Here is a 4,652-nt window from a genome sequence, read left to right as displayed (position 1 = left end):
CCGCCGACGTCCCGTGTCATAGCCTCTGGCTCTGCACTCCCGGTGCGCGCTCCGGCCCAGCGCTGAGAGGTCCGCCCGGGACTAGGCGCGGCTGCTTTGCTAAACTGTGGGGAAGTGATGGGACTCCCAGTCCTCCCAGGCACCGCGGAGGGAAGAGCCTCTCTTATTTTGACCTGTGTTCACATGTTCTCGCTGCCACTTGGCTGTTGGAATTTCATTAGGCCTTTATCTGGATCGTAGAATTAGGATCCAGAGAGGGGCAGTAACTGGTTTTCATACTACTCAGCAGACGTTATGACTTGATTCATTTCTAACACTTTTCTGAAGGTGCTGCTATTCTCCGACTAGTTCAGTCGTTATCTACAGTCATGTCTGGAAACCCCTAGTCCAGTGGTTCTCAACCTTCCCAATGCCGCGACCCTTTAACACAGTTCCTCGTGTTGTGGTGACCCCCAACCACAAAATTATTTTCGTTGCTACTTCATAACTGTAATGTTGCTACTGTTATGAATCATAATGTAAATATCTGATATGCAGGATGTATTTTCGTTGTTCGCAACCCACAGGTTGAGAACCGCTGCTAGTCTGTTCTCTGTCCCTGTAAGTTTTTCCTTTACAAGAATATTGTATAAATAGAACCATCTAGTATGTAACCTTTTGCTTTTGGCTTCTTACACTTAGCATAATGCGTCTGACATTCAACCGTGCTGTTACATGCATTGTTCCTTTTTTTATTGCTCAGTAGTGTTTCATTGAATGGATGTACCGTATTGTTTATCCATTCCCCAGTTAAGGGACAGTTGCATTTCTTCCAGTTTTGGTGGCTATGAGTAAAGCCACTATAAGCATTCATGTAAAGTGGTTTTGTGTGTGTGTGTGTGTGTGTGTGTGTGTGTACATACATTTTCATTTAATTTGGTTAAATACTTATTAGAGTGGGATTGCTGGGCTAGGTGGCAAGGGTGCATCCAACTTTATGAGAAACTGACAAACTGTACAATTTTGAGTTTACATGGGCAGTGTGTGAGAGTGATGGTTAGGTCAGATTCCTGCAAGCATGGGGATTATAAAAAAAAATCTTTTAAATTTTAGCCATACCAAGAAGTGTGTAGTGGTATCATTGAAATTTTAATTTGCGCCCGTGTCGGTTTGGCTCAGTGGATAGAGCGTCGGCCTGCGGACTCAAGGGTCCCAGGTTCGATTCTGGTCGGGGGCATGTGCCTTGGTTGCGGGCACGTCCCCAGTGGGGAGTGTGCAGGAGGCAGCTGATCGATGCTTCTCTCTCATAGATGTTTATAACTCTCTATCCCTCTCCCTTCCTCTCTGTAAAAAATCAATAAAATATATTTTAAAAAAAAAAGAAAAAGAAATTTTAATTTGCATTTCCCTAATGGTGAATGTTGAACATCTGTAGCACTTGTGTGCCACTCGAATACATTCTTCTTTGACTGCGTTTGTTACTGGTGGTAGGAAGTGCAGAGGGCAGAAGGTGTCCTAATTCAGCCTCACAGGCAGGCACTATGTCATTGGACATCAGGGCGGGACCTTCTCAATGATCCTTCCCCACCCCCAGTACCGCTGACAGTCTGCAACCCAGATGCATTGCCTTCCCCCAGCAGCAGTGGCTCTTCATCAGTGCCTTAAAGGTGATAGGGTTTGCTGTTCTCCTCCCAGAAACTTGAGGTTTGTATTCTTTCGTTGTTGTTGTTAATCCTCACTCAAGGATCTTTTCCCATTGATTTTTAGGGAGAGTGCAAGAGAGGGGAAAGACAGAAACATCATGTGAGAGAAACACGTGGATTGGTAGCCTCCTGCACCAGCCCGGGTGCACGGGGGAGGAGCCTGCAACCGAGGTAGTGCGGGGAGTCGACCTGGGACTGCTCTATCCACTGAACCAAAGTGGCAAAGGCAAGGTTTGTATTCTTTAGGGGAGATAGGGGAGAAAGATTTGGGGGTTGGGGATGGGCGGGGAGGGCTTTTTTCTTATATCTGCTGCCATTGTCTTTCGGGCCTGCATCCGAAGGATGGCTTCCTCAGAACCCTCATTCTGCACCCCAAATCTTCCTTGTGAAGTACTGACGCCTGGATGCAGTCTACGGAGAAGAGCCTAAAAGTGTTTGCAGATTTCTCTTGTGTTCCCAGGGGCTCTACATTCTCAGCTACTCAGCCTTTAGCAATTTGGTACAACTTTTAGATGATTTTTAAAAAATAAAGATTTTATTGATTTTTTTTACAGAGAGGAAGGGAGAGGGATAGAGAGTTAGAAACATTGATGAGAGAGAAACATGGATCAGCTGCCTCCTGCACTCATACCACTGGGTATGTGCCCGCAACCAAGGTACATGCCCTTGACCGGAATCGAACCTAGGACCTTTCAGTCCGCAGGCCAACACTCTATTCACTGAGCCAAACCAGTTAGGGCTTTTAGATGATTTTTGTTGTTACCAGATTATATAGAATTTGACAGTATCTGCTCAGGTAAGCCAGTACTTATGTCCTGCCTGTCCTTTGATGTTTTTGTCTTTTCTTAGATTTCAGGTTATTTTGGTTACCCTGCAATCTCAGCCCTCAGATTATTATTTTTAAAGGAAGGCCTACACTTGCATGAATTTTGTGCATCGGGCCTCTAGTTAATAAATAATACAAGAGATATAAAAGCCTAAGCAACCATCTGACCGTCTGGTAGCTATGACATGCAATGACCACAAGGGGGCAGACACTCAATGCAGAATCGAACCCGGGACGCTTCAGTCTGCAGGCTGACGCTCTATCCACTGAGCCAAACCAGCTAGGGCTAAAAAATGTTTTCATATATATATTTGCCATATGTATATCCTCTTTGGTAAAATTTTTTGGGGTTTTGCCTATTTTTTAGTTTTATTACTGTTGAGTTTTTAAAAGTAATTTATTGATTTTAGAGAGATTAAGGGGGGGAATTGATTTTGTTGTTCCACTTATTTATGCACTCAACTTTTACAAATTATTAAGGTACGACTCACCCTTCAAAGTGTAATTCAGTGATTTTTAGTATAGTCAATTACGGAAATTTGTTTCTTTATCTTCATATATTCTGGATATTAACATTTTGTGTTATAAATATTGTCCCTAATTGTCACTTGTTAATTTTTTAATCCTATATAATAAAGAGGTAATATGCAAATTGACTGTCATGCCCTCACACAAGATGGCCGCCCCCATGTGGTCACAAGATGGCCAGCAGGGGAGGGCAGTTAGGACCCTAACTGCCCTCCCCTGCAGGCATGGTCTCCCCCAACTGCCCTCCCCTGCCAGCCCAGTCACCCCTAACTGCCCTCCCCTGCAGGCATGGTCTCCCCCAACTGCCCTCCCCTGCCAGCCCAGTCACCCCTAACTGCCCTCCCCTGCAGGCATGGTCTCCCCCAACTGCCCTCCCCTGCCAGCCCAGTCACCCCTAACTGCCCTCCCCTGCAGGCATGGTCTCCCCCAACTGCCCTCCCCTGCCAGCCCAGTCACCCCTAACTGCCCTCCCCTGCAGGCATGGTCTCCCCCAACTGCCCTCCCTCCTCTGCAAGCCCAGTTGCCCCAAACTGCCCTCCCCTGCAGGCATGGTCTCCCCCCAACTGCCTTCCTCTGCCAGCTTGGTCGCCCCTAACTGCCCTTCCCTGCTGGCCTGATCACCCACAACTGCCCTCCCCTGCGGCCATCTTATGCAAGTGCGTGATGGTCAATTTGCATATTACCACTTTATTATATAGGATAAACAAATTGACAAGTGACAATTAGAGACAATATAACACAGAGTGTTAATATCCAGAATATATGACGATAAACAAATTCCCATAATTGACTATACTAAAAATCACTGAATTACACTTTGAAGGGTGAGTTGTAGCTTAATAATTTTCAAATTCTGCCCCAGCTAGTTTGGCTCAGCAGATAGAGTGTTGGCCTGCAGACTGTAGGGTCTCTGGTTTGTTTCCAGTCAAGGGCACATGCCCAGGTTGCCGGCTTGATCCCTAATACAAAGTGTGCAGAAGGCAGCCGATCAATGATACTCTCATTATTGATGTTTCTATCTCCTTCCTTCCTCTATGAAATCAATAAAAATATATTTAAAAAATAGTAATTTTCAAATTCCTATAAAGAAAAAAATGTTTAGATTATAGATTGATGATGGGAGAGGTGGTATTGGTTAGAGGTCTGAGCACAATGGAGATATAATTGACTGCCTAGAGAGAGTGAATGGACCAAGGGAAATGTATTAAGCTTTCTGGGCAGATGTAAGATTAACTTGAGTTTATGCTCATGAATTTTAAGCGAGATGAGTTATCATGTTTGCATGTCTTTCTCTAGCCAGTTAGATTCATGAGTGCAGAGCAGGCAGATTTCATAAGTATTTGAGTTTTGCCAAGTGACTGCCATAAACAAAGGAACAGTGGAATTGAGAGTGTATGCAAGGAAATGATCTATATAAAAATGTAAATGTTAGTTGGTTCAAAATCTTAAATCTCCGAAAGTTCTTCACCGATTGCTTTGAAATTTTGACACGTTGCATTCGAATACGTGCGTGTTTTTATATACCTATTATATAGATGTCACACCTGTGACAGGTAAAAACATGTTTTTGAAAAACAGCGCCATCTGTTGGACGTAAAAGCAACACACGCTATACT

The sequence above is a fragment of the Myotis brandtii genome, unplaced genomic scaffold (genome assembly GCF_000412655.1).
Source record: "Myotis brandtii unplaced genomic scaffold, ASM41265v1 scaffold58, whole genome shotgun sequence".
In the NCBI taxonomy this organism is placed as follows: Eukaryota; Metazoa; Chordata; class Mammalia; order Chiroptera; family Vespertilionidae; genus Myotis; species Myotis brandtii.
The sequence above is the reverse complement of the archived record's forward strand: the minus strand, read 5'-3'. Positions refer to the sequence as shown.